General features: G+C 37.4%; 1 protein-coding gene across 32 annotated transcripts in view; it reads left to right on the forward strand.

Annotated features, from left to right (window-relative positions):
• Positions 1 to 26787, forward strand: part of DLG2 (discs large MAGUK scaffold protein 2) — a 1074248-nt gene that overhangs the window by 618331 nt on the left and 429130 nt on the right. The window lies entirely within an intron of this gene.

Here is a 26787-nt window from a genome sequence, read left to right on the forward strand (position 1 = left end):
CTAGACAGCTTTTACTAGATATTAGATGGCTTTCACTGATGTACACTTTGTCATCATGGTCCTGATAAATATGTGGCTGAGCACGACTCCATTTTCTTTCTCAGGTTATTCTTCTTTTCTATGTTAGAGCAAAGGATGACACTCTGGTATTATTAATATTTTAACTGTCTTAGAAATTTTGCGTTACTAGCTTGCATGTTTCTGTTTTCACATAGTTTTATGTTGAGTTGTATGTAGAAAAATGCTCTCTAACCATCTAAATAGAAATTAATTTGGAAATTCAAAAAAATAAAACCCAAACGAAGGACATTCTTATCCTTGAAAGTGAGTTGAAATCAAATTTAGATGGGAATTTGATTTCAAGACCCAATTTATTTTTTTACTTTCAATCCTTTTAGACAAACTCATTTCATAGAATGGTTTGAGTTGGAAGGGACTTGAAGACACCCACACTTCCCTGAACACCCTGTGCCAGTGCCTCCCCATCCTCACAGTAAAAAATTTCTTCCTTATATCTCATCTAAATCTCCCCTCTTTCAGCTTAAAACCATTACCCCTCTTCCTACCCTTACCCTCCCTGGTGAAAAGCCCCTCAACATCTTTCCTGTAGTTCTGTTTACTTTATTTAAAAGACAAATATTTAAAAAAGGAGAAAAAAGAAAAGTTGAGTTAATACGCATGTTCTATATGTCCCTGATGCCTGGAAATATTTCTTGCTTCTCTGCAGTGCACTAGCTATCTCTATTACTGTTAATATAATGGAGTCATATAATTTGCATGATTCATTCAACAATATCATATCTAAGATTGGTGTTATGCTAACTGTGAGAGATCAGAGCAAAACTTGAGCAGTGCAAGAGTGCAGTGGCAAGGAGATGACCTGAAGTTTTCTAGGGGTCATTCTGACTTTGGTTGTAGCCAGTAACATTGGATGCCCTTTCCCTGTTGTCACACATAGACTACCAGCATGTATAATCCATTGATTAATCAGACTAGAAATGTACAATAAATGAGTAGCTGTAGGTGTGACACGAACAGCTAGTCTTTTTGCAGAAGCGATAGAGGGATAGGAGTCTGTGTTACCCTAATTAGAGGTTGGAGAAGAGATTGCAGAGATTGAGCTGTACTGCTTTTAAGAAGTCCAAGGTATAAATTGTATTTCGTGCAGTTTATAAACAGTTACAACACGTGTGTAATTCCACAGTGTAATGCTTTAGGGTTCCTAAAGCTCAATATTGTTCTCTTAAAGGGGAAGTAAGAAAGTAGAAGTGGATTCCCTTCTTCGGCTCTTTCCAAGTTCAGAAGACAATATTGAATTCTGTTTTAATTCAGGAACTCTATTTGCTCTTAATTTTGTGGCACTTCTATTTTGAAATCTTCTCTAGGGAAAACATCTCATCCAAGGTAGTTACCTGGATGTACTATCTGCAAAAATGTATGCAGGTTTTTTTTTTTCAAAAACTTAATAGAGGTGTAAATTTTGACATATTTTTTCAACAATTTACTCTCAAAGTTCAATGACTTTTTTTGGTGGTTTGGTTTGGGTTTTTTTTCTGACAATATCAGGAAAAAAAGAAGGTTTTGTAGTCAGTCTTTTAAGGAAATATCATCACTGAGCGACATGTTTTGTTACCTGGTAGAGGCTTGTGAGCTAAACCCTAATTTATAAAAGTGGCATGACTTAAAAAAAAAAAGACAGTGAGCTGCCAAATTCTGAAGTATGATATGAGAATGGTCTTTTGTCTTTCAAGGCCTTTGGTGATACTGCTGAAATTTTGGTTTATTGTTTGAGAGCTCTTTGCCCAGTGAGGTGAGGCGAGAGCTAGCTTCAAGGCATTCTGCTATGGTGCTGAAACAGGTCTATTCCAAGAAAGAGAGTCTCTTCTAACAATGTAAAGAAATGATTTGTCATTGATTGTGTTTTTGAAAGCTTAGATTACTCCTTTCAGGTTCACAGATTCCCACGTGCGCTGGCCATTCTTCTCTCAAGTCACTCCTGGCAATGGAAGTACATTGAGCTGTTTTAGTAGGCTAAGGGAGATCTTTTCACTCTAATTTAGTATGTTCAAGTGCCAGTAAAATAGCTGTTAAAGCAGACCCAAATAATGTTGCTTATTTGGCTTTTAAAATTCTACTTTTTACAATGTTCAAGGCTATGTAGGGCTAGGTGTCCTCAGTGAAGAGCTAAAGGTTTAATGTCATTCTGACAATATTAAGAAGGATATAACAGAGATAGTAGCTGGGCTGTTTTCAGTGATAGAAAGTGGTTATATCTGCTTCATATTCCATTCTCATGATTATGTGCTTTTACCAGTGGATTTAGGCAAGGGCTCCTAAGTTTTAGAATCACTTATTGGGGGGTTGGAACTGGATGAACTTCAAAGTTCCTTCCAATCCAAACCATTCTACGATTCTATGTTCAGCGTCATGTCTTCAATTGATCGTTGTACTGCATTTATTGAAATAAACTCATTTGCATATCTTCTAAGTGAGAGATGCACAGATTACTGATGATGTTTCAAAGGAGAAATACAAAAGCTGTTAGTGTGTTCTTTCAGAAGACGAATAGTATTGTTCTGATTCCTGAATCCAGTCCCACTGATTGACAGGACCATGAGAATTCCATAGCATTCTGGATGACTTTCACATCTGACTCTCTCCCAGCACAACTGTTTTAGAAAACATAATTCTTTTACATTCATGTTTAACCTATTTCTTCTACCAAAACCAGGAAAGCATTATTGATACAGAATTCATATAATTTCTGTTATGTTTGGTTATGTTTGGTCATAAATTAGCAGTGGTGGCCTCTGAGTTCCCATCATTGAAGTCTGCAATCTTGTTATCAATGTAGGGAATATTCCCACTCAGAAATAATATGGGACATTACAGAGTAGTTCCAGGTAATTAGAGTTTCTTCGTGTAAAGGCTGCTTATGTAATTCCTATTTGAACAGATGGACATGATGTGTAATGAAAAGACTAGAAACTTAACACAGAGTAGCAGAATCATATGATGGTTTGGGTAGGAAGGAACCTTAAAGATTATCCAGTTCTAACGCCCTGCCATGGCCAGGGACACCTTCCGCTGGATCAGGTTGATCAAAGCCTCATCCAATCTGGCCTTCAACACCTCCAGAGATGGGGCATCCACAGCTTCTCTGGGCAACCTGGGCCACTGCCTCACCACTCTCACAGTAGAAAATTTCTTCCTAATATCTAACCTAAATCTCCCTTCTTTCAGCTTAAAACCATTACCCCTTGTCCTACACCTGCAATCCCTCCCCACCTTTTCTGCAGGCCCCCTTCTATAAGATCTCCCCACAGTCTTCTCATCTGTAGGCTGAACAAGCCCAAATCTCAGTCCAAGTCACAAGGCTTTGTGCTCTCCAAACTCAGGAACCTAGGGATGTGTCATTTGTTCCAGATTTTCCATGATGTCTCAAAGGGGTATTCAGCTAGCTCTGTCAGGATTGTTGCATTGCTTTGCAAAGGCCATTGGGAGTAAAAGAAAACTGGATATTCTTTTCTTTTGTTGTATAATATTCTGTCTCCTTCTATTAATGCATCAGTTCTTTCATTAGTGTTCATATTTTGTATAATATGTAGTTTTAAGTAGCAGTAAACACAGTTGAGAAATAGGCTTGGTTACTCTCGTCATGAAAGTATTTGTATTCAAGATATTCTATATATTTTCACATAAGTACTGAAAATGAAAAATTTATGCTATGCACTGTACTAACCAATGATTGTAATGATTTATCTACACATATTTTGCCCCCTGATTATGGTTAAGTTATAAATGTGTTAATGTTTAATTTGCATTATTTGTTGCATTATATTTAGTTTTGCATTCAATTAATCTCATGTTTCAAAGCTTCTCCTCCTAGATGCCTCAAAAGCCAAGAACATTTTCTCCCCTTGACATATAATTTGACTTCTGGGATTTTCAGGGGGGATGAAAGCAGGTATGGTGGGCAGGGAATTGTAGATTTTGGAAGAGGGTTGTTTGTAGCATTGGTAATTAGCCACAAATGCACATGTGCTCTGATAGTCCTGATATTTATAAATATCTTAATTCTTGGCATGTATTTTCATCCACGGATAGCCTCTTCGCCATATTTGAGAATAGAAGGGCATTTCCATAGGACCACAACTGCATAGGCCAAAGGGATTAAAAAACTTTTTCTTTCTTTTTTAACTTTTTCTATAATCTGCCACATAACCCACTCCAAGGAATACCCAGGGATTCTCACCTGACAAGCTGCTTACCATCACAGGAGTTTACAACACAAGAAAGTCTTTGATCTTGTCCTGTATTACTCTGGTGGTACATGACAACAACAGTATTGTAATTTTCCCATCTTGTATGCTGACTCGTGAGGTTATAAGTTGCTGGAACTGTTTTGTGGCATGTCAACAGGACTGAGAGACCAACTGCTCTCTGGACTACGGGAAAAGAAAAAAAAAAAGAAGTTGCCTTATGGCTTTCCTAGGATGACAGGGATAAGACTAGCTACCCTCCTTGTGCTTTCTGTATAGTGTTCCACTGCATTTTAATTATTCATTCAAAGATGCAAACCCATTACAGCAACTGAAGTAGAAGGTGTTGGTCTAATAAAAACCAAATAAGTGAAAGATGATACAGAACAGTTTGCAGCTGGGTGCTGAGCGCTGTCTAACATTGAGATAGGATTTGTCTCATCTATTTGGTGTGACTTGACAACACAAGCTGAAAATTGATGTATTTTTTTGTCTTTTTAATTATTCTCTCTACTGTTCCACGGTTTTTGAATCAATTGAGAGTATGTCAGAGTTCCCTACAGAAAACCCTAACGGGAGTTTCCGGTTGCACTACTGACAGGATTTACAGAGTTTGCCAATTTAGATCTCTGTTTCCTCATGTCTGCATGTGGCTTTTGGATGAAGGGTAATAAAAATAAAGCTAAAAAAGAATTATGGATTAAATTACTTTGATATTAAGAACAGTGTTTGCTTTGAAATAAGCCATAGATTGTTACAATAGAGTTCATAAATTAAATAACATGCATTTGTTTACTTTTTTTGTATGAGTATTTTTTACAAATTACAGCAGTTAATCCAATGAATTGGCTCAATAGTCATCTTATTTCAAAAACTCCTATTATTTTGAGAGAAATACAGGGATCAAAAAGGACTTCTTTATGTATTCAAAATACAGATTCTGTAATATCTAAAATGAACATCAGAAAAGCAAACAAAATAATCTTTTTTTGTATATTCCAATTCTGGGATTAGCTTTCTTTTAAGTCATAGGAGCCAGCTATGAATCTAGTACAAAATCCAATTTAGTAAAGTAACATCTGGTGTTGTTTTAGACACATTGTACTTGTAATATGGAGTTTTACGTTTCTGGTTAAGTAGTTGTACAAGCAGAAAAAGGTTACTTCTGCAGCTTAAATTGCTCATATAATTGGTCAAATAGAACATCAGAAAAATAATTTTCATTATGCATTTCAAATGAAATCAGGATGGATTAGTGCCATAGACTTCCAGTTATTGACACTGTAGAGCAGCTACACTGCACTCAGATATGAAAAGAAATAGTTAAATACAGTCTTTTAAGACTGTTTACTTTGTTTTCTGTTTAAATTCTGGTAAATGATTCCTCCATACTGAACTGGTATTTGTTTAATTTACAACCACAGAAATATTTGCCATTTATCCATCTGTTGGTCTGTCCAAGTTCTTATGTTGAAGTCATGGCTCACCTGATGACTGAGTACATTAAATATTCATTGAAAATGCAAATAAGGTCTAAGCTTTTCTTACTTTTCTTCATGCTATAGGATCTGTTTTGTGAAATATGTGATTTTGACACCTTTGTGGATGAGAAATTCATCTTTGTCCCGCTTAAGAATGGCTGTCAGAAGAGTAGGCTCTCGGCCTTATGCTTTTCTTCCTTCATTGTTTAACATTGTATGAGTGCGCTCTGAGATCAGTCAGGGAACTGCTATGTCAGAAAGTTAAACCACAAAAAAAAAGGTGTTTTAGAGACCTATTTCATGGCCCAACTTGGTGTCCACTAGCACAGCTTCTAGTGCCAGCATAAGGCTGAGAACAGAAGCATGTGGCAAGTCCAAGAACGCAGCTGCTTCTTTCAAGGGCACCCACGTGTGGGCTAGACTACCTAATGTGCCTGATTTAAGTTTGACAACACAACAGCACTTGAAGCATCCTTGTGCCTAACGCATAAAGGACTCAGAAAAAATCACATTTCACTTAGGAAATGAGAAGTTGTGAGAACACCTTGTTCCATTTCCTTTTCTGTTCTAACTTTCTGTTCAATGGACACATGTAAGTTCTCTCAAAATGAGAGATAAGAGGAAATACTCTCAACTTGCACCAGGGGAGGTTTAGGTAGGATATTATGAAAATTTTCTCCACTGAAAGAGTGGTAAAGCATTGGAACTGGCTGGCCAGGGAAGTAGTGGAGTCCCAATCCCTGAAAGGATTCAAAAACCTGTAGATGTGGCTCTTCAGGATATGGCTTAGCAGGCATGGTAGTGTTGCACTGATAGTTGGAGTGGATGATCTTAGAGGTCTTTTCTAACCTTGATAATTCTATGAATTTATGAAATCTGTCCATCTTGCAGTTGTGAGTATAGAAATCAATTGTCGGTTGTTGTGGTTGAATTTAGCTCTGTGAGACCACAGTTAGTCAGAGTGACTCAAAAGACCAAGTGACCTTTGGCAAGAAAACCCCAAAATTCTTATATAGGTATTCAATAAGAAAGTGGTAAAAAAAATGAGAGTCCTGCTCTCATTTTCCCTGGAGCTGGTGTGTCATGTTTGCTATCATGCTCTGAATGGTCTTCAGTCTTTGTACACCCTGGACTTGCTCCAGCATAAGTTTAGAGGCAAGTGCTTTGAGCTTGTAGAAAAAAACCACACCTCTACCGTTTTATTTTCCAGCAACACTTTGTGTTAGTAAGACATAATTTAAAAAAAAAAACAAAAAACAACCAACCAACAAAACCAAAGCAACCAAACACATTTATTAAAACTTACACTAAGTAGTACTGAAAGATACATCTTCCGTGTGCCTCCATACAGCACTTTTCTTAGCTAGCTGGTATTTCTTCTCCACCAGCAAAATGTTTCACTTGTACTGCATTAATTGTTTTCTATTATTTAATTGTGTGTGTAAAAATGGAAAAAGTGTAACACTGAGCATGCCCATTTATAGTGTACAAGACCTCCATACATTCATGTTTTAATACATTTGTAGGTAAACAATATTTTATGCAGCTGTGCACAAACCAAAACAGGACGGATATTCAGCTCACATTTTCAAATGATGGGCAAAGAAAGGCCTTTTATTTTTTATTTTTTTTTAATTCTTAGGATATGGAGTTATTTAAAAATAAATAATATAAGCAGTTTGATCATCATCAGTTTTACTCATTAGATATGTGTATATCATAGAATCATAGAATCATAGAATCATAGAATCATAATCATAGAATAGTTTGGGTTGGAAGGGACCTTAAAGATCATCTAGTTCCACTCCCCCTGCCATGGGCAGGGACATCCCACTAGATCAGGCTGCCCAAGGCCCCATCCAACCTGGCTTTGAACACTTCCAGGGACATCCACAACTTCCCTGGGCAACCTGTTCCAGTGCCTCACCACTCTCATGAAAAAATTCCTCCTTATGTCTATTCTAAATCTGCCCCTCTCAGATCTGCAGCCATTCCTGCTAGTCCTATCACTACATGCCTTTGTAAAAAGTGCATCCCCATCTTTCCTGTAGGCCCTGTTTAAGTACTGAATTCTGCTATAAGGTATCCCCAGGGCATTCTCTTCTCCGGGCTGAAGAACCCCAGCACTCTCAGCTTGACCTCATATATAAGGTGCTCCAGTCTTTGGATCATTTTCATAGTCCAGCTCCATGTCCTTCTTGTGCTGAAGGACATTTCTGAACAACCAGGTCTATAGGATTTTCAACAACTTAGCAACTCATACGTGTTTTCAATTATTATTATTGTTTTTAATAATTTAGTTTTCAATAATTATTACTATTATTGTTATTGCTATTGCTATTGCTATTGCTATTGCTATTGCTATTGCTATTGCTATTACTATTACTATTGCTATTGCTATTGCTATTGCTATTGCTATTACTATTACTATTGCTATTGCTATTGCTATTGCTATTGCTATTACTATTACTATTGCTATTGCTATTGCTATTGCTATTGCTATTACTATTACTATTGCTATTGCTATTGCTATTGCTATTACTATTACTATTGCTATTGCTATTACTATTGCTATTGCTATTGCTATTGCTATTACTATTACTATTGCTATTGCTATTGCTATTGCTATTACTATTACTATTGCTATTGCTATTACTATTGCTATTGCTATTGCTATTGCTATTGCTATTGCTATTGCTATTGCTATTACTATTGCTATTGCTATTGCTATTGCTATTGCTATTGCTATTGCTATTGCTATTGCTATTGCTATTACTATCACTATTATTTAGGGTATAAACCAGAGAGGGGCAGATTTAGGCTAGATATTAGGAAGAAATTTCTAATATCTAGTGGTGAGACACTTGAACAGGTTGCTCAGGGAAGTTGTGGATGCTTCATCCCTGGAGGTGTTCAAGGCCAGGTTGGATGGGGTCTTGGGCAGCCTGATCTAGTAGGAGGTGTCCCTGCCCATTGCAGGGGTTTGGAAACAGATGATCTTTAAGGTCCCTTCCAACCCTAACTATTCTGTGATTCTACTATAATTTTTAATCATTATTATTCAAACATTTGATGATTTTAGAGAAGTGAAAGCCTACAGAAATATGAGGAGATATTGCAATACCAGTTTGTTGAATTTTACAAGGTACCTTTTGTGTAATATATGATATGTAGCTGTACCACACAGAATGAGCAGATTCATGATATACTGCAGTTGTCTCTGGGGCATTTATTAGGTTGCTGAGGCATTGCAAGTACAAAAATGGTAGTAATTTGATCTCTTCTGCGGACATAAATTTGTAGAAATACTGCCTTTTGTTGTTCTTTTTTCTTTGAGTTGCCAGGGCAGTATTCTCAGCGGATCTTCTGGTTCTATTGAGATGGATTTAAGTCTATGTAGTCAGCACAAACTTGGAACTCATACGTTACTCTTTAAATAATTCGTGCTGAAAATTTAGGTTATCGCTCCTAGTTGTTTTGGTTTTAAGCACTAGTTGCTGTCTGTCAGCTAAACTAGTTCTTGTGCCAAGAAATAAAACATTGCATTAATCATACGGAGAATACAGAAAGGAATGAATCAGCTCTTTGCAGTGGATGAAAATGCAGAATTGCAGAAATATTTTGCTGAACAGCCAAAAACTAAAAAGCTCTCCAAATCCATAATTTTTGGGTCCTTGTATCTCCTGATGGCGGCCCTTGTCATGTCTAACCAAGAGGTTGCCTTTTGTTCATTTTATGAAATGCCCTTTCAAAACATGTTTTGGTCCTGGAGAAATTCAGTACCTGTTTTCCTTCTCACCTTTACCTCTTTCTGTCTTCTTTTTGAAAAGCCCCATTACTCCTACATAATTTTTTTATACCTCATCTGTATTTTCACATTTTTGAATGACTGCCAAAACAGTAGTGGAATAACTGGGTTTACCTTTATGCTCTTTGTCTTATTTCCAGATGGAACTCCTTTTTTTCTTGTGGTTCACTTGCCAGGATTTGTCCCCAGGTGATAATAACTTTAATGTACTTTCTGCCAGTTTCTATTTCATCATGTTACCTCTTGCACTTGAGATTTCCATAAATCCAGCAAAAGAGCAAAATGCAGAAGGGAACAGAATTGCCACTTCAAAAATATTTGGTGGCAGGTTGATGAGGGATAAAGGAGCTTGGTTTTGTTTATATTAGTATTAATAGTATTAGTTGGTGTTCAACAAATAACCAGAGGCAAGAAAAGTGATCAAAGCAAAACTGATCCTGTCTGTGCTTTCTCCAGATGTTATTACAGCCTGATGGCTTGACATTTCTTAAAGTGCCTCAGATGGAACAGCTATACAATTCTTTTGTTCTCTGATACATTTGTGAGTTAGATCAACGTTCATTCAATTCCAGACTAGGTAGGCTGAAGGAGAAATGTTAAAAAATATTTTGTGGATTGTACATAAAACGGAGGGTGCATTTTCAACCCCTACATCTTAGTCCTGAGGGCAGTAATCAGTTGGAGAGATGTAAAAGTGTGAGGTGCACTTAAGAAACTTCCAAAATTCTCTGCTGGAGACATAGCGGGGTATTCCCAACTGATCTTTTATATCAAATTATAATAAGTAATCTTTCTGGTTGAGTAATTTAACATTTACTTGATTGATAGCAGTACTGTTTTCATAGAAATAAATATGCTTTGTAAATATGCTTTGCAAGTGTTCTTACACACGTGCAGCATAAAGGACCCTGGAATACTATTTTCCCTATAAAATATACGGGGGTACCTGGGACACTTGAGCTTTTATTTGACATAGTTGCATCAGCTTTGGTGATACTTTGATCTTTATGCACAGTAAGTTCTTTATTCATGTCTTGTCATAGAATCATAGAATCAAAGAATGGTTTAGGTTGGAAGGGACCTTAAAGATCATCCGATTCCAGCCCCCTGCTGTGAGTAGGGACATCATCAACTAGATCAGGTTGCTCAGGTTATCAGTGCCTTGACCTGAGGTGTTACATATCTGGTAGTAGTTTTCCAGAAATACTGGAAAAGCTTTAGGTGTTCTATAAGATCATTTTGTAAATATGCTGGAAAGTCTCCTGGAAAGTGCTTTATCTGGAGATATGGTAGGTCAAGTTGAGGTGAGTTGGCCCCAGCTGGCAGCCAAGCACCCACCAGCTGCTCACCCACTGCCCCTGGAGCATAGAATGGGAGAAAAGAGGAGAAAACAGAGGAGAAACGGGAGCAAGAAACTCACGAACTGAAATAAAAATAGGGAAGTTGCTCACCAATTACTGCCACAGGAAAAACAGTCTCAGTTTGGGAATTTCACTTAAATTATTGCCAATTACTCATAGAATCACAGTCTAATATTATAGTCTATTACTCATTGGAATCATAGTCCAATGGTTTGAATTGGAAGGAACCTTAAAATCATCTAGCTGAGAAACAAAAAAGAGGGAAAAAAGCTCTCTTCCCACTTTCCCAGGCTCAGCTTCACTCCAGACACCTCTGTTCCCTCGTTATCACTACAAGTCGAACTAATCCTTTGGTGAGATAACAGAAAAAGGAGGAGGCTGGAATCAGAATGTAGTATTTTTTCGCTGCATCTCCTTCCTTCTCACATTTCTGTTCCACTGCTCCTTCCTTCTTACGGGGCCCTGCACTTGGGTCAAAACAACCCCATGTAACACTACCGGCTTGGGGAAGAGTGGCTGGAAAGCTGCTCAGTGGAAAAAGACCTGAGAGTGGTGGTAGACAGACAGCTGAACATAAGCCAGCAATATGCCTGGGTGGTCAACAAGGCCAGCAGTATCCTGGCTTGTATCAGCCATGGTATGGCCAGTAGGAGTAAGGAAAGGACCGTCCCCCTGCATTCAGCATTGGTGAGGTCACATCTCACATACTGTGTTCAGTGTTGGGCCCCTCACTACAAGAAGGACATCAAGAGGCTGGAGCGCATCCAGAGAAGGGCAAGAGAGCTGGGGAAGGGTCTGAAGCACATGAATTATGAGGAGCAGCTGAGGGAACTATGGTTGTTTAATCTAGAGAAGAGGATGCTGAGGGGAGACCTTATCACTCTCTACAACTACCTGAAAAGAGTTTGTAGCAAGGTGGGTGTTGGTCTCTTCTCAAAAGTGATAGGTGATGTGATGAGAGGAAATGCCCTCAAGTTACACCTCCTCCCACTCTGTTCTTGTTGTTCCCTCATTCTTCCTCAGCATCTTCTGTCCTTTATTAAATACATTTTCACAGAGGTGCCACCAGCTAGGCAGATGGGCTCAGCTGTGTCTGTGATGGTCCATTTGGATTGCATTTACAAGACAACATACTCTCTAAATTGAACTTTCTTTTATGAGCTCGTTAAGAAATGTAGTGAACAAACCAGCCGTAACCATTTTCATAATAAGGGATCTATTTTATGTTCTCAGAGATAATACTATAATCGTTAGCTATTCAAATTGATGAAGAATTAGATAATTATTTATGCTCCCATTTTTAAGGCTTCCACTTTTCTGAAGAGCAAATGGTAGTGACCACATTGTGAGATGACATAAACAACTGAATAGTAAAAGGACCATGAAAGCAAAGGTGTATTCAAGACATTACACTAAATAACATACTGAATGCTCATGCAGACTTTTAAAGGAAAGGACGAGTTACATGCTCCTTGCTATATGCAGTTCACATATGTCAGAATTTCCAGTAAATGACCCTGTTCATTTGGTCAAATTAGATATTTTCTGAAATATGCTCTGCAGGATATTGCATTTTAGTTAATACTGATGTATTTTTGCAACATTTAAGTTAGTGCATAATTTCCTCATTAAGCAAAGCAATAGTAGGAGCATGGGAGGAAGGGAGAAGCCACTCTCAGTATCCCTTTCTTCACCTCCAATCTGCAATACTACACAGGTTTCATTGAAAGGCTTCTTTTGGTCTTTTCAGATATTGGTTTTCTCAGAAAAGAAGGAGGTTTTACCTTAGGCTATATAACTTTTTCTTTGAATAATTTTATACCAATTTCTTTAAGAAATTCATATAAAAAATGTACTGCTGTACCGTGAAAAATGTTTTTGTTTTTGAAATAAGATATGTTGTTCTAAAGCAGGCAAGCCTTTAGGTTTTTTAATGTCTTCTTTTTTTTTTTTTTTTTTTTAATGAGAATTATTTATTAAACTTGATTTGAATTTTCAAATATTTTTGATCCTTCTGACATTGTTTTTCAGTTAACTTTGACCATGAGTATTTGGATTTCTAAAATGAATTGTTACTAGGAAACAAAAAGTAAAAGTTTAATACACAGGGAAGAGCACAGTCTTTAGGGGCCACTTGTTTCCTACCCCTGTTCCCAGTGCTATGTAGTTTTCAATCTCTTCTCTGGGATTTTCCATCTTTTCATGAACGTATTTTGGCTGTGAATGTAAGGGGAACTGAGATCTAGGTGCTTGTTGCATTGGAATAGAAATATAGGGAGATCTTCTGAGTTACGCTTAGGAAAAGCAGCTGTGAACAATTTAGTCCTAAATAACAGAAAGGGAACATTTTAACGTTCAGATACGTATTTTCACTTCTGCATAGTGGAACACCATCTAGTTAAGCAGTTGCACGATTATCCCGAAGTAAAACAGCTGGTTTGGCTCTAATCTAGTCCTCCCATCCTTCCAGTGAGCCTATTTTGATTAACTTTTTATTCTTAGGATAGCAATTTGTACCAAGGATCTAATTAAGAACTTTATATAACATAGCCGAAGCCCTCCTTTTGCACGTCTCTCTCACCTCAGTCCTACTAATCTCACAGCTTTTGGTATGGAGCATGCTGAAATGTCTGATATTTCAAGCTATCTCTACTGGTTGAAAACAATTTCAGCTATTGAGAATAGGGAACGAGATTCATTTGATTCTTTTGTCTCGGTAAGGAAAACTGTAACATATTTATAGAATAAAGCATTAAATTTAATTTTTGAGGGTTATGCTTCTTTAGAGGGAGGGGAGGGGGTGTGGGGTTTGGATGGATTAAAGTGAACTTCTACACGAGCCGAATGACCTCAGACTACCTACCATAGGTATTCTTTGTTTCTTACTGATGAATGGACGAGTGGGAAAGAACAGCATATAGTAACAGCTGGTGTTTCTGGGGAGAAAATGCATAGTTCCATATATCTGGAGTTAAAAGCTAGTGCCAACTTTTCTATTTTATTATTACTTTAAGAGTAGAAAAAAGAGATAGCTACATTACATGTGATTCTTATTTCCAGGAAATTATGTAATTGAGATATAGCTTTTAAATGAAGAAATATTTACCAACTGTATTTAAGAAATACAAATTGAACATATGGGTATTACTACTTATTACCAAGTGACATATAGTAATATGTTATTGTATATTGTGTATAAAACAAAACTACTTGACTGATCTCTTCTGTCTTTACCTCAATATGCATTACTAATTTTAATCATATTTTACTTTCAATTATTTTGAAAAGCATTTTACTGATATTAGTGTCATGTGCACTGGGAATATTTATTTTCCCATATGCTGTAGCATATGCAGAATGATTCTTTTGGTGACCCAATTAAGTAAGTCAGACAGAGGTGCTGGAAAGTAAAGTAGTGAGTATCTTCCTTTCTTCCATGTATCTTAATTTCAGGTGAAATATAAATTTAATGGGCTGCCTTTAAATTAATATTGTATATATATTATATATAAAGTATTATTGTGCAGAAAATATATATCTCTTAACTCTTAAGTATCTTACCAACACTGAAAAGTATATTATCAACAGTCTGAAAAATTATCTAAGTATTAACTCTATCAGCTCAGTATTGACCTAATAAGCGAGCAAAACTAAGTGCCTTCAAAACCAGATGGGCTGATAGCAAAAGATGCTATTTGTGTATGAGTAGAGAGCTTCTATTATAATCAAAGAAGACATTTCAAAATGTGTCACAAAGCATGCAGTAGCATGTGAAGGATGGGTTGACTTTAACTTTGGAGTCTCTTTCTTTCTCCTTGTTATGGCTGTCCTAAAAAACCTGGTGGCTCCCACAGATTCTGTGTTCTTGCTGAAATATTTTCTATGTCATTTTTTCTCCTGTTCCTCTGAAGCACATGATGTTCCCATTTCTTGTCCTCTCAACCAAACATTTATTTAGTATCAGGGTCAGGTCTGCAGTCGCTCAGAATCGGTGCACCTGCCTGTGAAGTTGGTTAGCTTTTGCAAAGGACCATCAGATTAGGTGTTAATTTTCCCCAGACGTCCTATGGCGAAAGACAGGATTTACAACAGGCTGAGAATGGTAAAGGTGATATTTCTGCCAGGCAACATGGTTTACTTGTTGAGGGGGTTATGCTGAAAATTTTCCATTACATTTGGAGGGTGGAATTGGTGCCTAAAAAGCCAGGGGTAGGAGGAGAGTGGATCTGTCCAAAGAGTTCTTTGGTAAAGGCTGCCCTGTGTCTGAGAATGTCAGCTGTGTGAGACAGGTGCTGAGTTGTTTTCCTAGGCTGAAACGTTGTACAGACAGAAAGGAAATTTAAGTACCTAAAGCTGAATATTTTGAGGACTGCATTCTTTGATTCCAGTGCTGTTACTCTGTCTACATCCTGCCTTACAGTTCTTGTATTTCTAGATGCTATTGCTTAGTGTTTTTCCAGGTGTTCTCTCCTGTCAGCTGATGTATAGAGAATAACTTCCACTTCTAATTCATTGTCAGGAAATGTTTTCTTTTTCCTTTGTAACATTAATAAAAGTTTGTTTCTGGGAGTCCTCTCATGGAGGTTTTCCATTAAAAACAGAGAAATAAAGCATCATCATATTAGAGACAGACATCCTGCAGCTGGTTAGTATTGTTATTGTTGTTATTATGATTGTTATTATACAAAGAGGCTGCCTGGACCTTATGAACCATTAAATGTTCCAGTGTTTGGGGAATCATGTAAATGCATGAGAGGTTGTTGTGACATTTAAAGTTCCTCTAATTGATTTGCAACCCATCCTTTCAATCTTGGTACAACAGTTCTGACAGCGTTTAGGTTTTATGCCTCTGTGATTGTTACATTCATTGTTCAATGCAGTCACAGTGAGAGGTTAATGTCTCTGTGTATAAGGAAGGTTGCTTAATTTTGTGGGATAAGTGGCTTTTAGTTATACACATTCACAGAGTAAATCCACAGAGCACAGAACTCTCCTAGTCCTGCCCAGGTCACTGTTGTTAATGTATATAAATAGTAGCATCCTAGGATTTTGATTTTTTTCTGTCTTACATAGTAGAAAATATATCTTGAAATCAGTAGATAAAAGATAATCTGTAATCTAAGAATAGTCATGTTTCAACTCGCTGGTTTGTGTTACATTTTGTGACTGCATTGTCAGTAAAAATGCCATCTTATTTGCTGCTGGATAAGTTACTGTTAAAATTACCCCCATCTATTTTAATTCAGTTTAAGATAATAGTTTTTCACTCAATGTTTCTGCATCCAATTCTATCAAAAACAACATGAAATGACAGAAATGACAGAAAATTAAAATGTAAAGAGGAGGAAAGACCTCATAGGTTATGTTGCCCATCTGCCAGAATGTGAGTACTGCCTATAGTATGAATTTTAGTGGTTAGTCTACGTTTATACAAAGTGTTTTAGGCAACAGGGCTTTTATCTCTCCTCTAGGGAGATGACAGTATAGTTTGATGGAATTGCCACACAGCTATATCTGTGTATAAAATCTGCTTGCCTGCCCTTGGCATGAAATTGAAAAATATTCCTGTGTTAAAAATAGTAAAAATTTGATTTGAAGTGTTTCTCAACATCATTTGTAACATCAAATATTTTTCTTTACATTTCTTCTTTTTGTTTTCAGTCTAACTTCATAAGTTTGTCTCCTTAGAATCGATACATCTGCTTGCACCCTTTATCTAGTTTAATCAGGTTCATGGGGATACTGTTCCCTTGATTATTTGTTGATAGGAATTGCTTTCGTTTTTTTCTGAGCCTACAGCTTTGATCTAAATGTGGTGTGTTTTTAAGATCCGGTATGAGTTGCTTGAAAAACTGTAATTTTTGCTGTTAGTTTCCAGTCATGCTTTTTGTGTTTCACAGACACAGGGGCCCTAGGCATTTTCTTTACTCAAGCAGTGACACATATTAGAGTTGCTTTTACTATTTGTCTTGAGTTCAGTTGCTTTACATGGTTTTATTTTTCTGCAAACCTGTGGTCCATGTTGCATTAATTTTGTGTTTTGAAGGTTTTTTTGGTAAATGTTAGTTCCAAGACTTAAGGGGTTGACAACAATAGACTGTATGTTAGCGGAAGAAGATGTGGCTTTCCCTTTCCCTGGCAAGCTCCTCTATGAGCAATAATCAGCTCCTAGTTTATGTGTTTCTATTTTTACACAATAAATTAACTTTTCTTGTGGCTGCAGTACTGCTTCCACTATTGCTTTGTTGCCTCTCTGCTCAAGTCAACGTTTTCTTTTATAATGAAAGACCTTGTTCTTTTTCTTTCTTCTGCTGTTGCTGTCTCATCTCCAATACATGATTTGTAGATTTACCAGAAAATAGCTTTTGCAAAACATGAACATATAAAGGATACTGAACAAATATCTGTTTTACAGTGAAATTCCAGAAGAAGGCATGTGCTTTTGTCAAAGCAGACTTGACTTGGGGAATTTAACTTTACTGCCCATTGACATAAACATTTTCTCATTAAGTGGCTTGCATCTTGGCTTGTATCAGAAACGGTGTGACCAGCAGGTCCAGGGAGGTTATTCTGCCCCTGTACTCGGCACTGGTGAGACCACACCTCGAATACTGTGTTCAGTTCTGGGCCCCTTGCTCCAAGAAGGATGTTGAGGTTCTGGAGCATGTCCACAGAAAGACAATGAAATTGGTGAAGGGGCTGGAGAAAAGTCTTACGAGGAGCGGCTGAGGGAACTGGGGTTGTTTAGCCTTGAGAAGAGGAGGCTGAGGGGAGACCTTATTGCTCTCTACAGCTGTCTGAAAGGAGGCTGCAGAGAGGAGGATGCTGTCCTCTTCTCCCAAGTGACAGGTGATAGGACAAGGGGGAATGGCCTCTAGCTGCGCCAGGGGAGGTTCAGACTGGATAATTGGGAAGAAATTTTTCATGGAAAGGATCATTGGGCACAGGAACAGGCTGCCCATGGGGGTGGTTGAGTCACCATCCTGGAAGTATTTAAAAGACGGATAGACGAAGTACTCAGGGACATGGTTTAGTGGCAGATAAGAATGGCTGGACTCAATGATCTAAGAGGTCTTTTCCAACCTAGTGATTCTAAGATTATGTGATTCTAAGTATTGAGTAACAAGGAAGACAGAGACTTAAACTAACAGTTAGGTAAAACAGCTCTTTACTAGGCTTAGCTTCACTCCAGACACCTCTGTTTCCCTTCTGTGCACATCTTTAAATTATGAGGGAAATTGGTCATAAAAAAAACTAAAAGAAAATATGTGTGTATTTCTGTCACCTATCAATCTAAGCAGCATTTCACCATCCTAAAGGGAACATTCTCTCTTTTCAAACCTGATGGTATTACATAGATTTATGAGGAGTCCTTGCTAAGCTTGTCAGCGTGTGATGTTCCTGCTGGGTGTTACAATCTGTAAAATTATGGAAAAGGGCAGTTTTAACATACACTATCCTACACATCGCCCACGGAGCACCCAGTCTCTTAGACAGAAGGACCTCAGTTAGAAACTTGAGATAAAAAATGATTGGCAAGCCCAACAGTAAAATACTAAATAGTTGTAATATGTGTAATAGTGCAACTCCATTGAGAAGTGCATTTTATGCCGCAGGAGGCAAACCCTTGTAAAATGCTTGACATCATGAACCCTTGGATCACTTCGCTTTACACACCAGTGTTTCTTGCATTTTGAAATAACATACTCTGAGTGCAGTCATCCTGCAATGATTTAAAGTTTGAAACAAGCTGTCAACAAGAAATGTATTTGGAATAATTTTATTAATTTTACTCATCACATAGTGATTCTGGGACATGAAGGGACACTCTGGGACATCAATTAAAACTTTTCCAGAAGATGTTAAGTTTGAAGTTTACCGACATAAAAATCAAAACCCTCTTTGCTATGGTACACCCCAATTTAACTTTGAGGTTTTTGCAGATATTCAAAATCAAATTTCATTCTTTAAGTTCTTCCTAAATACTATTAAATATGCATTAATTAAATGAAAGCGTTTGGCAAAATAGCTTTACTGCTGTATATACTTAGCCAGAATTAATGAGTTAAGTCGATGCATTTTATGGACCACAGTAAGGCTCTACCCTTCTCCTGATCACTTCAGTGCTGAAACAGGATCATTGGTGATAATACTACTTCTGTTATGTCTGAGAACCTTTCTAAAACTCTAAAGATTCTTCTGTATTTCTTATTCTTTCCTCTCTATGGAGAGTTTTGCTATCACACCAGTGAGTCTCTTCTGCTCTTGTCAAGCAGTTAGTTTTGCATTCACTTTTTTTATTCTTGTCTTCATCTGCATTGTGATTTTTAGACCATTTGTTTCTTTAGTTTTGAGAAGATAGTTATAAAACTCTCCACTCAGGAAAGAATGTTACACTCAAGATACAGGTAGCTCAGGCTGTAAAATGGTAACAGATACTGGATAACTGCTTTGTGGGCTTTGTGTACCATAATTTTAAAAGTAAAAAGTCATGCTGTGGGTGACTCAAAATTAACCTTTGAAGAGGCAGGAGGAAAGGAATTTTATCTTTGTACACAACAAGATCAGCCTGACTCAGTGGAATGTGTCTCTGCCCATGGCAGGGATATCAGGACTGGATAATCTTTAATTATAGAATCATAGAATCATTAGGTTGGAAAAAAACTTTGAGATCATCAACTGTACCTGTCCGCTAATAAATCATATACCTAAGCTCTTCATCTACCCATCTTTTAAATACCTCAAGGGTTGGTGACCCAATCACCTTCGTGGGCAGCCTGTTCCAGTGCCTGATCATCCTTTCAGGGAAGAAATTTTTCCTAATGTCCAACCTGAACCTCCTCTGGCTCAGATTGAGGCCATTCCCTCTCATCCTATCATCTGTCACTTGGGAGAAGAGATCAGCACCCAACTTGTTACCTAGTGATAAGGTCTCTCCTCAGCCTTCTCTTCTCTAGGCTAAGCAACTCCAGTTCCCTCAGACACTCTTTGTATGACTTGTTCTCCAGCCCCTTCAGCAGCTTTGTCGATCTTCTCTGGACACACTCCAGGACATCAATGTCTTTCTTGTAGTGAAGGGCCCAAAACAGAACACAGTGTTTTAGGTGCACCCTCACCAGCACTGAGTACAGGGATAGAATGACTTTAAAGTCCCTTCCAACCCTAACCATTCTATGATTCTATTATATGACTCTTTGAAGGCTGATTCATGTATTTGTAGACTGTAGCTGGATCAAGTACGTGAAAACTGGGTGTGTGCTTTTGTCCTAGTATGTGTATACATGTGTATGTGCGTGTTTATATATGTATGGGGGTTTGTATAAACACATATGTATACACACACTCGTCTTGTTTCTGTAAAATGTTAAAACCCAGTTAGAGTAAAAAAGTATTTCTATATGAATATATAAAGCAGTTTACACTCCTGAGTCGTGCAATAAATTAATATATTTTCAGGATAAAAGAACTTGACAGCTATTTGAGATTATTTTCCTATTCTTTTGGTTGTGCAGCTCTTCTTGAGTATTAAACTGTGTTATAAAAAATCTGCACCAATCCATGGTTGATAAAGCTAATGCTTAGGCAAACTGCAGAAAAATTAAATTGTTAATATTTAGGAAAAAATGGGAATGCTCAGGTCAACAAGACTGTTTGCCATTTTTAACAAGTCTGTGGATAACATAAGCATTTTGTGTTGCAATTTTTGTTTCCTCTGGATTTTTAATTTCTGGATATTTATCTAATGTGCTTTAAAAATAAGATACAAAACAATAGCCAAGCAGAATATGAATGTGTTTAATTGATTTTAAATTATTTTTGCTTGTTATTGCTTTCGTGAAACTACTGGCTAAATGCATGTATGCTCTATAAAACCTGCCAGAAGAAAAAAAAAAAAACTAACATTGAGTTGAAATGTATTACCTTCAATTTTGTCTCTGTTGAAGCAGATCAATATTTTACCATTAATTTCAGTTATGTGTGGATTTGATAGATGTAGCAGAATGTCATTAAGATTGTTAAGATGCTACCTGTTTTGGTCATTTCATAGTATAAAATAAATTGGCTTAGCTCTTAGGTTTTCAGCGGTATCACTTCATAACAATGAATTGAAATAGTAATACATATACTACGGTATTACTTTAAATTTTACCATTTCTTTGTTTTGCATTTACTTAAATGTAATAATATAGATAATTATAGTGATTCCTTAACAGGAAAACAAACAATTGAAAATTCTGAGTCAAAGTTTTTAAGCTGAAAGAGTGGAGATTTGGATTAGATTTAGGAAGAAATTTTTCACTCTGAGTGGTGAGGCACTGGCACAGGTTGCCCAGAGAAGTTATGCATGCCCCATCTCTGGAGGTGTTCAAGGCCAGGCTGGATGAGGCTTTGAGCAACCTGATCCAGTGGGAGGTGTCCCTGCCCATGGCAGGAGAGTAGATCTGGGTGATCTTTAAGGTCCTTTCCAATCCAAACCATTTTATGATTCTATGAAGTCGAATTCAAGGTCAGGTTGGATGGGTCTTTGAGCAATCCAGTCTAGTTTAAGACATCCCTGCTCACTGCAGGAGGGTTGGGCTAGATAACCTTCATGGTCCTTTCCAATCCAAATCATTCTATGATTCTATGAAATTAAAACCACAGCTAGAAATAAGTACAGATGAATAGTTTCAAAATGATCACGTCCTTGTTTTAGTGTTTTCTAGTCAAGGAGTAATGTGTTGTATTTGTTGTTTATAAAATAGTTACCATATACCTGTGCAAGTCATTTCCTGTTCCAATGTTGAATTCAGCACAGCATGATAGGATCAGAAAAAATGAGGAGTTACGAATGCTGCAAAAAGAAAGAAATTCTATATAATGTGGATAAGCTGTAACTTTATGAATGCTGTAAGTAAAATCAGTCAACCAGGATAATGCTTGTACTTGTGGTAGTGAAAAGGTTCATCTTGTCTAAGAGGTGTGAGTCATGCCATACACTTGAAGAGAATTTGGTAGCAGAGTAAACATTCCTGATCTAGACCGTGTCCCTTTTTGTTCTCTTGCTGCAGATTTCAAGTGGTTTCAGTGTATCTTGTTTTTAGTTGTGCTTTTGGTGGAAAAGCAAATAGACTCTCTGGCTTGTTGCAAGCAGAACAATGACATATATATATTTGCAGAAGCGAGGTCTATTGTGCTCAAGTCCTTTAAAAAGGATTTAAAAAAATCTTCCACTCTTTTTTTTTTTTTTTCAAAAGCTATTCAAGTTTGATTCCATCTATTCCAATCTGTCACTGCAGCTGTCAGTGTGATGCCTTTTCTTCAAAGCACAGAGACAGCTCAGCTGAAAGCACTGCTCCTAGTCAATGGCAGGAAAAAGGTCTGCACAGGGAGCAGCAGTTATGAGGTTGACAGCCCACGTGGAACATCACCAGAATAATGTAATAGTATATAGATAAGGAACAGGGCTTAAAGGAAAGTGCACGAGGAATGGGGAAAAGAGGACCACTCAATTCACTACACTCAGTAAAATTCTCTCTTTTGATGATAGGTTTGGATTAATTTTGCATCTCCAGAATTGTGAATATGCTCATAAAGGTCTCTTCGCATTTTTTAAATATGATTACAAAGCCTGGTAGCCCTTTGTATGCTACCTAACTTAAGAAGGGACTCTCTCTTTCATGTGTTAATTACTACTGAATTGAGCCCACCCTGCAAGTCAGGTATGTGAAATTTTAAAACTTCTTACTTATAGATTATGAAGTTCTCACCAAGGATCATCTCTCTTAAAACTTTGACCAATTTAAATCAGTTTTGTTACAGTTGTTTCATAGCTGGGAAAAGCTTGGTCAAGAGTAATTAAATGTCCTATTTAAGACTACAGAAGAGGTCAAAGGGCAGAGCTAGGAAGAAAGTAATTATTTTTATCTTCCAGAAAGCTATTTCTTCTGATCCAGTCTCAGACTTAGATATGTTATATATGTGGGTAACTAGAGTGTGACAAATAAGAGGCAGTGCTGTTTGAAAGACATAGTAGGCAGACATTTTATAGATCATCTATAATTTTTTTGCATGCATTTGTTAACTTACGCACAACTGGAAATATCATGAACTGCTATCATCAATTTATCAGTGTTCCCTATAACAAGTCCACAAATATCTAGGCAACTTTTTTGAGAATTTGGTGAATCAGTGCATATGATGTGTTTTTAAGTCAGAACAGATACAGTCACATCATCCTGGATGGTAAAATCCTTCTGACTCCCTGTTGCTACTGATCTTCTCTTGGCCTATCCCCTGAGTAATTTCACTTTGATTACAGGACAGTCATTGTGTACTCCATGACTAGTGCTATATTCAGGGCTCTTTTCAGTGGCTGCAAACTGTGTTCTCAACTCCACATGATTAAAGCCTCCTACTTTTCTTTAAAGCATGAACTAGAAACAGCACATAACTAATACAATCAACTCCACTTCCTGCATTTAAATACAGCGTCATAGCTCAGGATGTTGGTATTCTTCAAATTACCATGGTAGAGAGACTGAAGCAAAATGTTTCTATCAAATCAGTTTTCCCAGTTTAAAAGAAACAAAAACCTGAATCACCACTCTAGCTTGCTGTCCCACACATGCACATACACAGGCACAGATAGGAAGAGGATGAACAAAAAGGGAAAATGCACTGATTATATTATTTGTGAAAGTTTACAGATATTGTATCTATCTGAAACTACTGCTCTGAATTTTCTCATGCCCATCTGTCTGATCAAGACAAACACCTCAGTAGCAGAAAATTATGAGTTTGATGAATAAAGTCCAATTCTTTCAATCCATAATGATTACAGTAAGCACTATGTTAAAATGAATTTGAAAGTCAGTTCTTTACAGGCTCTGTAGGAAGGCTAGGCAGGGAAGGATCACACTATTCAAAGGAGCAGCTTAAATACTGCAGGCTGTTTCTGTGGAGGGGGTGACAGACCAAGTGAGAACCTGGGGGTCAAGATTAGGTAGGAAGCTAACAAATGGAAACACCTGGTAGGTGCCTCTGGGAAACCTTGTCAAGTCTAATGAAAGACCAAGGGACATGATTACAAAGACACGGATCAATTTACAAAGGGTAAAATGTGCCTTGCCACCTGACAGCTTTCTGTGATGAGATGACTAGCTCTGTGGATGAGAGGAAATCAGTAAGTGTCATTTGCCTTTATTCTAGCAAAGCTTTCAGCACAAATCCTCAGTCTTGTAGCCAACCAAGAGAGAAAGAGAATGGAGGGACGGAATACCAGATGAGTGGGACACTGGCTGGACCACCAGACTTAAGGGGTAGTGGCCAGCAATTCAAAATCCAGTAGCTTGTGGCAAGCTAATTGAGGTGTTTCTACAGAGTTGATACTGGTGCTAATGTTGTTTAACATCTTTATTAATAACTAGAATGATCAGATAGAGGGCAATGTCAGCAAGATTTGGTATAGCACCAGACTGGCCAGAACAGAGGATGCATTAGACATTTGCCATTCAGAGAGATCTCAGTAGACAGGAGAAATGGGCTGAGAGGAACCTCATGAAGTTCAGGGACAGCAGGCAGGAGGAGTTCCTGCACCTAGACAAAATGAAAGGTGAAGCAGTTCCAGCTGCACACAGTCCAGCCAAGAAAGAGCGTTACTGAGTGGAGAACAAATTGCATGTGAGTCAAATGTGCCTTTCAAATGGTAAAGGCTAATAGCAAACTGGGCTGCACTAATAACAGCCAAGGCAGCATTCTGAAGGATATCTGCTCAACCCCTGTGAGATTGCCCCATGATTACTGTGTCCAGTTTCCCAGTCCTAGGTTCCCCAGTATCCAAAGTGTGTTGGGTAGAGGATAACCAAGCTGACGGTGCACACAACAGTGACTGGGTCTGGTGCATAGAACGTACAAGAAAAGGATGGGAGAGCTCAGTTTGTTCAGTCTGGATAGGAAGAGGCTGTGAGAAGAATCTAATTGTTCTCTTCAACCATCTAATGGCTAAAGAGGAGACAAAGCCAAACTCTTCTCAGAGAAGCACACAAGTATGAAGAAATAAACACAAATTACGTTAAAGGAAATTCTGATTAGATATAAGAGAAAACTCTTCTCAGTGACAGTGGTATAGCACTGGAACAGGCATCCATCAAGGCTGTGAAGGTCCTTCTGAAAGTAACAACAACTGACAGTGTGAAGGACATCAGGTTCTTCTTGTGTTTGTAAGTGGAAGTATAGGAGTAACTGAGTTTTCAAAAGAAATTTCAGCTCCTCTAAATCTTATTTCTTTAGTGTTCCTATAATTCCTAGCTTCTGATTGAGAAATCTCCTTAGCTTTAATTCAGGGAAATTTTATATGGATATAAAGCTTTGTTCCTCAGTGAGGTAGAAACAATTGAAGAAACTATGCGAATGTTTTAGAAAATTACTTCTGAAAGGTATTTGTTGTTTTAATAGATGTTTTTTAAAGCAGTAGAATTATGCTTCCATTCTGAAGACTTCAAATTTTCTTTGTATTTGGTACTATACCTTCTTATGGTATGTAAAAATAATAATAAAAAAAAAAAGTAGGCAAAATTTTGTAGAGAATAGATTATTGAAAGAAAATAATTTTCTTCCTGTAGAAAAGATAGCAGTCTTTAAGTGTATGGAGCTAAATATTCTTGTAAGTATGGACTATGATTCTAAAAAGGAATCCCTGTTTTTAACTGTCACTGATAATACAGTTAAATAATTTCATGAGCCTAAAGCTAAAAATATTATATTCGTATGGCCTTCAGTTTTCATCTATCACTTCAAAATGTCCAGTGTTATGGGGCACAATGGGAATAAATGGGTATGGGTGTATTATATATTTTCATGTACTAAGAATTTTAATATTAAACTATTGCTTACTATGATAATTGTTACATGCCATGAAATATATACACACTGATTTATATGCATTTAAGTTTCAGTTTTTATTCATGAGTTAACGCACTTGTTTATAAATAATGTCTATTGTGCAGTAACATATAATTTCTTTGAACACAGACTTATCTTTCAATATCTGCACCAAAACTGGAAAGGATCTGTGATATTCTCGAAGTATTTGAAATGTTGCACTGTTGTTACATTCTTAATTTGGATTATGTTACTTGGGGTTTGAAATCCTGCAGTGAATATTTGACAACAGAAATATAACCTGTGTTTCTGTAGTGCTGTAATCATGCCTACCACGCAGAAAGAGATCCCGAAGTCAACACAAGTTTGAAGTACAGACAGCTGCTCGTCACTGACTATATAATACAGATAAATAGAAGTAATGAGATACTATGCAAAGTATTAGTATTTGTATCAGCCTGATACAATGCCTGAGCAGACTTTGCTGACTGAGCAGCCGTTTGTCAGATACAGAAGGGCTGCATCCCATCACTTTTTGTATTGCACTGAATACATGTTGATCCTTCTCCTTCTGAGTCCTTGACCTATTAACCACCTCATCTCAGCAGTCTTACCTCTGCCTGAGATTGTACTTATGGTGCGTGGCTCTACTCTACAATTTTTCACAGCTCTGTACTTTTCTTCAGAGCCTGAGCAAAGATTATGAAGTTGGGTTGAGTCAGAGCTCAGTTGGGTCACCACCGCTCAGTCCGGGAGTGGGAAAGGAAAGAGGGCATTTCAGGTGGCTGGAAACTAGCTTGGGTATGGTTTTAATCAATAAGTTAAAGATCACGTTGGACAGCTTTATAGATTCACAAATCTTTTTAAACTGAATCTATGTTTCAAACTGAACATTAGCTGAGTACATATGAACCATGCAGAATATATAGCTTTGACGTAAATATCATGGTATACATACACATACTTATTTATATACCTATATAATACCAATATGTAGTATATCTCCTACAAAG

Source organism: Cuculus canorus, chromosome 1 (genome assembly GCF_017976375.1).
Source record: "Cuculus canorus isolate bCucCan1 chromosome 1, bCucCan1.pri, whole genome shotgun sequence".
Classification (NCBI taxonomy): Eukaryota; Metazoa; Chordata; class Aves; order Cuculiformes; family Cuculidae; genus Cuculus; species Cuculus canorus.